The sequence below is a fragment of the Balaenoptera borealis genome, assembly GCF_965194805.1.
Source record: "Balaenoptera borealis genome assembly, chromosome: 3".
Lineage (NCBI taxonomy): Eukaryota > Metazoa > Chordata > Mammalia > Artiodactyla > Balaenopteridae > Balaenoptera > Balaenoptera borealis.
Window position 1 is genome coordinate 104,744,543 of NC_138866.1, and position 12,409 is coordinate 104,756,951.

The window sequence follows — 12,409 nt, forward strand, 5'->3', positions numbered from 1 at the left end:
CCAGACCAGGGCTCGAACCCGTGTCCCCTGCATTGGCAGGCGGATTCTCAACCACTGCACCACCAGGGAAGCCCAAGGAACACTTTTTAATTGAATGGACCACCCAATCTATTTTTAAAGGCAAGGGACTCAAGACTAAGTACCCCTTTTCACTCTAGTTGGTGAACATCGTTTTCTCATTTCGAGTCCCCTCAGAGATGCTGTTGGAGTAGGGCTTCAATGTTCTTTCTGTGTCGTAGATGCTCTTTCTGAGTATATTTTTAAATGTTTTGAAATTTTAAAAATGGTAAGATATAAGTTACCACCCACAAATAAATTATATTTAATGGTGTTTTGAAAGAGTTAGTTGTAAAATCCTGTGTATGAAGATTAAATCAAGACATCAGACTGAAGGAAGCTTACCTCTACCAAATCTTATGAAATGACAGAAAAGGTTGAGAGATGGGGGAAAGGGGAAGGGGGAGAGGAATAATTGGTAACAGGACTGGGGACAAAAAAGTGTCATCAGTGTATCAGAAAATTTGGAAAATTTTCTTGGAAAAACAAATTAGGGCACCTGAACCTCAAATATTCCTAAGCTTAAGACTGCTAAAGGAGTAGAAGCAATTTCAGGGCTGCTCCCATCTCAGAAAGAGCAGATTCAGTGCGTAGAGGGTGCTAGCATAATGACCAGAGCAATGAATGAAGACATAGCAGTTGGAGCAGCTGGTCTGCTGATCTCCTTCCCTTTTCCTGCTTAGAATTGTCCACAGATTAAAGCAGTGAGCCTGTGGGTCCTGGGAGCCAAAGATAGAATAATAGCAATGGACTCCAGGAGGGACAGGGAGACCCCTCGCTCTGAAATCACTCTGCCCAGCAGTATGTCCTTCCCTTCTCCTCTAATCATCAGAGTCAACCCACATTAAGCAGAAGTAGAGCACTAAAAGGAATTTTCATTTACAAAGTAAAAGATTAATCAACATAAGAATAACACAAGTACGTAGAGGCACCAAACTCAGTAAATACTGAAATAATACCTGTGGAAAGATAAATGAAATGATAAGTATAAATTTCATCTTATTTTAAGAAAAATATAACTATAAGTAAAATATAAATATATTATATAAATATAAATATAATATATAAATATATTATAAAATATATATTATATAATATATAATATATATTATATATTTATATTAAAATATAAATATATTATAAAATATAAAGTAAAATATATACTTATTTTACTTTTAAGTAAAATATATACTTATAAATGCTACAAATAAACAATTATCTTCAAAGAGATTAGGACATTATTACATTAGTGGAAAGGAAGCAAACAGTGATCTCAGGGGTTAAAAACATGATTTTCAAAATAAGAAAACTCAGCAGACGTGTATCACCAATTGAAATTCCTTGAAAGGATAACTGACTTTTGGATGAATTTTAATAAAATAAATAATGAATCCAAGAAAGATGAAGATATTCAAGAAACAGTGGAAAGGAAAGAAACTAGTTAACTTGTCTAATTATGGCCTGTGTTTAAAAATTAGTAACATAAAATTAAAATCTAGATTAGATGCTGGCAGACTTTTTCTGTAAAAGATCAGAGAGTAAATATTTTCAGCTTTGTGGTCCATACAGACTCTGTCTTAACTACTCAGCTCTGCTGCTATAGTGTGAAAGCAGCCATAGATAATATGTAATTGAATGGGCCTGTTTGTGTTCCAGTAAAACTTTATTTACAAAACAGGCAGCAGGACAGATTTAGCCTGCCTGCCACCCCTGTTTTGGATGAATGCAACATAAAGATGGCAGAGACAAGGTGTGATGAAGAGATAAGAGGGAAGTTCTAAAAGTGTGTAAAACACACACACACACAACCAGATGGCAGGGAAAAAGTCAAATCATCAGTAATCACAGTATGTGACAAATGGATACAATTTCCTAAATAAAGACAGAAAAATCTCAAAATCTGTAAAATAACAACATGTCTAGTCAGAAGGTATTTAGAAGAAATACATCTAAAAAGAAAGTTGAAAATAAAAGAACATACAAAGATAAATAAGCCAAATAACTAAAAATAGATAACAAGTATGGTAATATTAATGTTAGACCAAAAAAGAAGAATTTGATGTAAAGAGGATTTGACAAGATAAAGAACATTTATGTTGATGAAAAATACAATTCCATAAGAAGGTCAATTAATAATGAACCTTTACAAACCTAACAATATAACATCAAAAGTCATGTTTATAATATAACGTATAAAGTTAAAACTGATAGAAATACAGGTAGTGATGAAAAATACACAGCTATTTTGGAAGACTTCAACTCAGAAATTGACAGATCAAGCAGGAAAAAAGGAAGCAAGTGTAGTGAGGATTTGAATAACACAATAAAGAAACTTGACTGAATAGGTGTAAAGGACTATACACAATAAATGGTGAATGCATAATCTCTTCAAACACACATGCAACATTAACTACTTTCTAAAACAAAGAAAGAAAAGAAAATGTTAATAAATTCCCAGATAAGAAATCATTCAGGTCACATTCTTTGATCACACTGCAATACAATTTGGAGTTAGTACAAAAGAATACAATTTTTATAACTTGGAAATAAAAAACCCACACCTTTAAATAACTTTAACTTAGAATAACTTTAATGAAAAGAAATGTAAAATGAAGCTATCAATTATTTAAAAATAACAATACCAAAAATTTATTAAACATTACTATACAACCAGCTTTGTGCTAAGTGATCCACCTGGATTGTCTCATTTTATTATCACAATAATCCTGAGAAGTTGATTCCATTATCATCTCATTTCACAGATGAAGAACTGAAACACAAAGCTCTGTTAAATAACCTGCCCAAGGGCACATAGTCCATAGATGACAGAGTTGGGATTTGAACCTAGATAGTATAGTCCAGAGCCAGTATATTTAACTGCTACAACAAGAAGAACAATGAGATCAATACAATTCAAAATCTATACATACTCAGAGAAAACTTATAGCCCTGGATGCATACATTAGAAAATAGGAAAAGACTGAATGGAAGTAAATCGTGCATACAGTTCAAGAAGCTAAAGGAAGAAAAATTAAAATATATAAGGAAAGTATTACTAAAGAAAAAACCAGAAATGCATGAAATAAGGAGTAGAGTTAATCTGAATAAAATTAAAACTGATCATCTGAAAAGAACCAAAAATATCAAAAGTCTAGAATGTTTAATCAAGGTTAAAAAAAAAAAAAAGAATTATCAACCTTTGAAATAAGAAAGGGACACTATAAGTATAGAGTAGATTCTAAAAAATCTGAGATGAATACTAACTTTAAGATAATAAATTAGAAAATTCTAGATTAAAATAATTTCTGGAAAATAGAAATCACCAAAATTGACCCATGAAGAAATAGTCACCTTAAAACAACAAACAACAACAATAAAAACAATGAGAGCATTGAAAAGGTAGTCAAAGCTCTCTCATAAAAGGTCACCAAACAAAGATGGTTCTATAACTAAGGAACAAATAATCCCTATGGTATATTAATTAGTTAATCCAAAGCATAGAAAAAATAGAAAGTTTTCTAACTCATTTACATTGGAGCTGACATGGCCTGAATTTTAAAACTAGCAAGAAAAGCGTACACTCACTTATGAACACATATACAGATATCTTAAGTATTAGTATTCGTAAAGTGAATCCAGAAATGTATTTTTTAAATGTCATAACTAAGGATTTATCTAAGCTATTCAAGGCTGATTCAAAATTCAAAATATATTAATGCAAATCGTTACATTCAAAATAAAAAAAAATATTAAGAGATGCAAAAGACGTTTGATACCATTTGACATCTATTTTTTTTTAACATCTTTATTGGAGTATAATTGCTTTACAATGTTGTGTTAGTTTCTGCTGTATAACAAAGTGAATCAGCTATATGTATACATGTATCCCCATATCCCCTTCCTCTTGCGTCTCCCTCCCACTCTCCCTACCCCACCCCTTTAGGTGGTCACAAAGCACAGAAGCCTGTGCTATGCAGCTACTTCCCACTAGCTATCTGTTTTACATTTGGTAGTGTATATATGTCCATGCCACTCTTTCACTTCGTCCCAGCTTACCCTTCCCGCACCCCTTGTCCTCAAGTCCATTCTCTACGTTTGCGTCTTTATCCTGTCCTGCCCCTAGGTTGATTAGAAAGAAAACCACTTTTGCAAACCAGAAATAGAAACTTCTCTGTTTTAATGAAAGATATCTGCATACACAAGCATCATACCTAATGAAGTATTAGAAGCTTTCCCACTAAACTTTTTTCAATATTGCTTTGAGAGTCCTGGCTAATGCTATGTGATAAGAAAAAGAAAGTTAAAAATGGCAAGCCAGGAGAAAATATTTTCAAAATATATATTATTACATTTAATAAAGAACACCTCAAAATTGATAAGAAAAATATAAACAACCTAATAAAAACATGTGCAAAGGATCTAAATAACCACTTCAATAAGGAGAAATGTAAATAATGAATAATTTAAAATAACAGTGAATTGCATTTTTTTTTTTTTTGCCCTTAGAACTGGCAAATTTGTAAGAGATTGATAATATCTAGTGTTTATAAAGATGTTGGGAAACAGGTATTTTCATATACTGTTGGTCAGAATGAAATTTGTAAGACTTTCTTCTAAAGCAATTTAGCAGAATTTACCAAAATTTTTACTCTACAATTTCTTTTACTCGGAAATTTTGTTTCTACTGTTTTAGCCAAAAGAATTGTTCATAGCGCACAAAAAAGAAAATAACTTGTTTGTGTGCACTAGGAAATTTTAAGAAAGTTTGTTGCAGCATTGTTTCAAATAGTGAAAAATTAGGAGTAATTTATATATCTGTTAGTAAGGAAATTAATTAATTATGTTACATTGATACAATAGAATACTGTGCAGCTGTTAAAATGAGACTGATCTGTATTCGACAGAAAGAGCTGAGAGATGTATTTTTAGGCTAAAAATAAAATTACAGAATTATTGTGAAGTGTGAATGTGAATTTTTTAATGTTACACATACATGTGTGTATACATATATATATGTGTACATATATATGTGCAGGTAAATGTATAAAAAATAATTTGGAAGTAGAATCACCTAATGGTTTTTTTTAGGGGGGACAGCAAGAATGAGGGACAGGAAACAGAGGTAAGACTAATGTTTTAGTCTCTATATTTCAGTGTTGTTTGAATCTTTCAGTGAAAATGTATCCTGTAAATTTCTATGATTTTTTAAAGTTTTTTTTTTTGAGTTTTAACATACTGAGACTAAAGTGCACAAATTATAAGTATATAGCCCAATGAATTTTTACATGTGTATTACTCATGTAACCACTACCCAGATCAAGATGTAGAATATTTCTGCTCCCTAGAATGCTCTATCGTGGTCCTCCATTGTACCCACCACCGCAGATTATTTTATCTGTCCCTGAAATTCATAGAAATAGAATCATACAGCTTGTTCTAATTTTGTGTCTGGCTCTTTTTGTTTCATACCATGTCTACTATACTAATCCATGTTGTCAGTTCTTTTCTATTGCTTATAGTATCCCACTGTATGAATACACCACAGTTTAGTTATCCATTCCTCTGTTGATAGACATTTGAGTTATTTCCAGTTTGGGGCTATTAGGAAGAAAACTGCTATGACTTGCCTTGTACATGCCTTCTGTGATATTCATGCATTTCTCTTATATACCTAGTACTGGAACTGCTGGGTCATAGAGGAGGTTTTAGTAGAGTGATTCAAGGTGGTTGTAACAATTTACACTTTCATTAGTGTATATGGAAGTTCCAGTTCCAGTTGCTCCATATTCTGGCTACCACTGCTTATTGTCAATTCTTTTCATTTTAGCCATTCTGAGAAGTCCGTACTGATATTACATTTTGGTTTTATTTTTATTTTCATTTCCTTGATAACTAATCATATGGAACATCTTTTCATGTACTTATGTCCATGCTGATATTCTCTTTTATAAAACTCCTGCTCAAGTTTTTTCTCATTTTGTTTGAGCTGTTTATCTTCATTGTGTTGTTTATCTTTTTCTTACTGATTTGTTGCCATTCTTTAGATATTGTGGCTATGAGATATTTTTTGGATATATATGCTATATCTATGATATGTGTATATAAACATGCATATATATATATATGCATATATATCACAAATTTCTCTTAGTCTGTGAATTTCTGGTTCACTCTCTTGATGGTGTACTTCGATAAATAGAATTTCAGAATTTATAAATCTTTTATGGTTCATGGTTTTTTGGGTCTTATTTAAGAAATCACTGCCTACCCCAAGGTCATGGAATTATTCGTCTATGTTATCTTCTAGAACAGGGGTCAGCAGACTGTGGCCCATGTGGCCTGCCACCTGTTTTTGTAAATAAATTTTTATTGGAACACAGCGATTCCATTTCATAAATGTATTGTCTATGGTTGCTTTTGTGCTGTAACAGCAGAGTTGAATAGTTGCAACAGAGACCATGTGGACCACAAAATTGAAAATATTGAGTATCTTGTACTTTACAGAAAAAATTTACTAACCCCTGTTCTAGAAAATTATTGATTTCCTTTCATATTAGACCTATAATCCAATTGGAATTAAGCTTTGTAAATGGTATAAAATAGGGTTAAAGTCTGTTGCATATGAATTATCTAATTGCTCCAGCATCAATTTTTGAAAAAAAAAAATCTCATTACCACAAAATTGCAGTAGCACCTTTGTTGTATATCAGTTTACTGTATAGGCATGGGCCTGTTTCTAGACTCTCTCTTCTATTTCACTGTTTGTTTATCTATCACTGCACCAGTACCACACTATCTTAAATATTGTAGGTTTATGCTAAGTCTTGGTATCTGATATTGTAAATCTTCCAACAATTTCTTCTTCCTGATTTTTTGGCTCTTGCATTTCCATATAAAGTTTAGAATTCCCTGATAAATTTCCACAGAAAACCTTGCTGGGAATTTGTCTGTGACTGCATTGAGTCAATAAATTAATTTTGGGAGAATCGACATCTTTATAAAACAGAGTCTTCAAATCCATGAGCATGGTATATTTATCTATTTGTTTAAGTGTTCTATGGTTTTCCCTACAATGTTTTGTATTTTTCAGTTTAACAATGTTGCATGTGTTTCATCAGATTCATTCCTAGATATTAGACCGTTTCCAAAGCTATTGTTAATAGTGTTGTATCTAAAATTTTAGTGACTAATTGTTTTTGCAAGTATAATATATAGAAATGCAATAGATTTTTATATATTGACTTTGTATCTAGTGACCTACCTAAATTCATTTATTAATTCTAATAGTGTACATATTTTTTTGAGGTTTTCTATATTGACAACCACGTCACCTGGAATTACATTTTTACTTGCTCCTTTTCAATATTTATACCTCAAAATTCTTGTTTTGTGCCCTTTTGCACTAATTGGGACCTACGGAACAATAATTAACAGAAATGATGAAAACGAATGTATTTGAATTGTTCTGAACTCAGGGAGAAAGCACTCAACATTTCACCATTAAATATGTGAGCAATAGACTTTTTATATATAAACTTAATCATATTAAAGAGGTTCTCTTCTATTCCTAGTTTGCTGAGAGTTTTTATCATGAACTAGTGGTTAATTTAATTGGATGCCTTTTTGTATCTGTTGAGGTAATCATATGGCCTTAACGTTCACTTTTTGTTAAAGAAGTGAATTATATTGATTAACTTTCAAAATTTAAACCATTAAAAAAAAAATTTGGGGCCACACCCCGTGGCATGTGGGATCTTAGTTCCCCGGCTAGGGCTCAAACCCACGCCCTCCATTGGAAGGTAGAGTCTTAACCACTGGACCACTGGGGAAGTCCCTAAACCATTTTTTATTCCTAGAATAAGTGAATTTGGTTATGACGTAGTGCATATATTCTCTGGATTTGATTTTCTAATATTTTATACTAATGTGTGTATCAATTAATAAGAAATACTCTTATGCAGTTTTCTCTTCTTGTAATTTCCTTGTATATTTTTGTATCAGGGTTATGCTGGTCTCATAAAATGAATTAGGAAGAAGTGCTCTCTCTCTAGTCCTTAAAAGAGGTTGTACAAGATTGGTATTATTTCTTTCTTTAAATGCTTGGCAGAAATCACCAGTAAAGTCATCTAGACTCGAATTTTCTTTGGGATACATTTTAGTTACAGATTTAATGTATTTCTTTCTTTTATTATTTAGTTATTTTACCTTATCCATTTTTTCCTTTTTATTTTTTAATTGAAGTATAGTTGACATACAATATTATATTAGTTTCAGTTGTACAACATACTGATTCAGCATTTATATACATTACAGACTGATCACCACAATAAGTCTAAGTCCATCTGTCACCATACAAAGTTATTACAATAGTGTTGACTATATTCCCTATGCTGTACATTACATCCCTATGATTTACTTATTTTATATCTAGGAGTTTGTACCTCTTATTCCCCTTTACTTGTTTTGCTTAACCCCCTACTCCCCTTCCCTCTGATAACCACCAGTTTGTTCTCTGAGTCTATGAGTCTGTTTCTGTTTCGTTTTGTTTATTCACTTGTTTTGTATTTTATTTTATTTTTTTATTTTTTGCAATGTTGTCAGTTTTAGTTTTGCATAGGAAAAACGTCATAATGACTAATGAGAAAATTAAAATGGTCTCTGTGAATCATCATCTCTTGCCAGTGGTTATTCAGATTCAGAGTGGAGTATGGGATACTGTCTCCTTAATAATTTGTCAAAAGCAGTGGTTCTTAACCAGGGGCAGTTTTGCCCCTGAGGGGTTGTTTTGTATTTTAGATTCCACATGCAAGTGATAACATAGAGTATATATCTATGGCTGAGTAATATTCTCATATATATATATATATATATATATATATATATATATATATATAATACATATATCTATATAATATATATGTATCTCACATCTTCTTTATTCCTTTGTCTATAGATGGACATTTAGGTTGCTTCCATATTTCCACATTGGCTATTGTAAATAATGCTGCAATGAACATAGGGGTACATACATATTTTTGGATTGTATTTTCATTTTCTTCAGATAAATACACAGAGGTGAAATTGCTAGATCATATGATAGTTCTATTTTTAGTTTTTTGAGGAACCTCCATACTGTTTTCCATAGTGGCTGCACCAATTTACATCCCTACCAATGGGGCATGAGGATTGCCTTTTCTCCACATCTTTGCCAACACTCATTATTTGTTGCCTTTTTGATAATAGCCATTCTGACAGGTGTGAGGTAATATCTCCTTGTGGTTTTGATTTGCTATTCCCTGATGATTGTTGATGTTGAGCATGTTTTCATATGTCTGTTGGCCATCTGCATGTCTTCCCTGGAAAAATGTCTATCATGTCCTCTGCCCAATTTTTACTTGTTTTTGTTTGATGTTGAGTTGTGTGAGTTCTTTATACATTTTGGATATTAACCCCTTTTGCAACTATCATCTCCCATTTAGTAGGTTGCCTTCTCATTTTGTTGATGGTTTCCCTTTCTGTGCAAAACCTTTTTAGTTTGTTGTAGTTCCATTTGATTATTTTTGCTTTTGCAGCTCTTACCTGAGAAGACAGATCCAAAAAAAATATTGCTAAGACCAATATCAAGGAGCGTACTGCCTATATTTTCTTCTAAGAACTTGATGGTTTCAGAACGAACATTTAGGTCTTTAATCCATTTTAAATTTATTTTTGTAAATGGTGTAAGAAAGTGATCCAGTGTCATTCTTTCCCATGTAGCTGACCAGTTTTCCCAACACCATTTATTAAAATCAGTCTTTCCCCACTCTATGTTCTTGGCTTCTTTGTTGTAAATTAATTTGCCATATAAATGTGGGTTTATTTCTGGGCTCTCTATTCTGTTCCATTCATCTATGTCTGTTTTTGTGCTAGTACCATACTGTTTTGATTACAGTTGCTTTGCAGTATAGCTTGAAATCAGGGAGCATGATGCCTCCAGCTTTGTTCTTCTTTCTTTTTTTTTTTTTAAATATTGCCATTTATGTGAACTTGTGATGTTTTGGTTTTTTTTAAATTTTTATTTATTTATTTATTTATGGCTGTGTTGGGTCTTCGTTTCTGTGCGAGGGCTTTCTCTAGTTGCGGCAGGCGGGGGCCACTCTTCATCGCGGTGCGCGGGCCTCTCACTATCGCGGCCTCTTTTGTTGCAGAGCACAGGCTCCAGACGCACAGGCTCAGCAATTGTGGCTCACAGGCCTAGTTGCTCCGCAGCATGTGGGATCCTCCCAGACCAGGGCTCGAACCCGTGTCCCCTGCATTGGCAGGCAGATTCTCAACCACTGCACCACCAGGGAAGCCCCTGTTCTTCTTTCTTAAAATTGCTTTTGCTATTCAAAGTCTTTTGTGGTTTTATACAAAATTTAGAATTATTTGTTCCCATTCTATGAAAAATGCCACTGGTATTCTGATAGGGATTGCATTAAATCTGTAGGTTGCTTTAGGTAGTATGGTCATTTTAATAATATTAATTCTTCCAATCCATGAGGACAGTATATCTTTCCATTTATTTGTATTGTCTTCAATTTCTTTCATCCCCAGTCTTATTGTTTTCAGAATACAGGTCTTTCACCTCCTTGGTTAAATGTATTCCTAGGTATTTTATTCTTTTTGATGCAGTTGCAGTTGTAGATGGGATTGTTTTCTTAATTTCTCTTTCTGGTAGTTTATTATTAGTGTATAACAGTGCAACAGATTTCTATATATTGAAATCTTGTATCCGGCAATCTTACTGAATTTATTCATTAGTTCTAATAGTTTTTGGTAGTTTTAGGGGTTTTTTCTGTATAGTATCATGTCATCTACAAATAGTGACAGTTTTAGTTCTTGCTTTCCAATTTGGACACCTTTTATTTCTTTTTCTTATCAGATTGCTGTGGCTAGGACTTCCAATACTATGTTGAATAAAAGTGATGATATGGGCACCCTTATCTCGTTGCTGATCTTAGAGAAAGAGCTTTCAGCTTTCCACCCTTGAATATTATGTTAGCTGTGGGTTTGTCATATATGGCCTTTATTATGTTGTGGTAAATTCCCTCTGTACCCACTTTCTGGAGAGTTTTTGTCATAAATAAATGTTGAATTTCATCAAATGTTTTTTCTGCATCTATTCAGATGATCATATTATTTTTATCCTTTGTTTTCTTAATGTGATGTATCATGTTGATTGATTTGCAAATAATGAATCAACCTTGCATCTCTGGAATAAATATCATTTGATCATGGTGTATGATCCTTTTAGTGTATTGTTGAATTTCGTTTGTTAATATTTTGTTGAGGATTTTTGCATCTATGTCCATCAGGGATATTGGTCTGTAATTTTTTTATAGTATCTTTATCTGGTTTGGGTATCAAGGTAATGCTAGCCTTATAGAATGAATTTGGAAGCATTCATTTCTCTTCAATTTTTTTAGTAGTTTGAGAAGGATGGGTATTTACTCTTCTTTAAATCTTTGGTGGAATTCACCTGTGAAGTTGTCTGGTCCTGGACTTTTTTTCATTGGTAGTTGTTTGATTACTGATTCATTACTAGTGAACAGTCTACTCAAATTTTATATTTCTTCCTGACTCATTCTTAGAAGAGTGTATGCTTCTAGGCATTTATCCATTTCTCCTATGTTGTCCAATTTGTTGGTGTATAATTGTTCATAGTAATGTCTTACAATCTTTTTTATTTCTGAGGTCTAAGTTGTACTTCTCTCTTTTTTCTGATTTTATTTATTTGAATTCTGTCTCTCTCTCTCTCTCTCCTTGAATGAGTGTGGCTAAAGGTTTATCACTTTTGTTTATATTTTCAAAGAATCGGCTTTTAGTTTCATTGATTTTTTTCTATTGTATTCAATCTCTAATTTATTTATTTCAACTCTGATTATTATTGTCTTCCTTCTACAGTACTAACTTTGGGGTTTGTTTGTTCTTCTTTGCTAGTTCCTTTGGGTGTAAATTTAGGTTGTTTATTTGAGATTTTTCTTGTTTCCTGAGGTAGGCCTGTATTGCTATAAATTTCCCTCTTAGAACTACTTTTGCTGTGTCCCATTGATTTTGGAACATTGTGTTTCCATTTTCATTTGTCTTAAGGAATTTTTTGATTTCCTCTTTGATTTCTTCATTGACTCATTGGTTGCTTAGAAGCATATTGGTTAGCGTCCATGTATTTGTGGGTTTTTCCTAGTTTTCTTCTTGTAATTGATTTCTAGTCTCATAGTGTTATGGTCAGAAAAGATGCTTGATATAATTTCAGTCATCCTAAATTTATTGAGACTTGTTTTGTGGTCTAACATGTGATCTATCCTGGAGAATGTTCAAGGTGCTCTTGAGA

The 12,409-nt window shown here is 32.6% G+C and overlaps 1 protein-coding gene across 8 annotated transcripts in view; it reads left to right on the forward strand.

Moving 5' to 3' along the window:
• TEX9 (testis expressed 9) overlaps positions 1-12,409 on the forward strand; it is a 224,665-nt gene that overhangs the window by 10,894 nt on the left and 201,362 nt on the right. For 3 of the 8 annotated variants that reach the window (XM_082388151.1, XM_082388156.1, XM_082388154.1), the window contains exon 2: positions 5,146-5,179. The exons of the other annotated variants lie outside the window; for them this stretch is intronic. The gene's annotated coding sequence lies outside the window, so the exon portion shown is untranslated. The remainder of the gene's footprint in view (positions 1-5,145; positions 5,180-12,409) is intronic. 8 annotated transcript variants of the gene reach the window in all.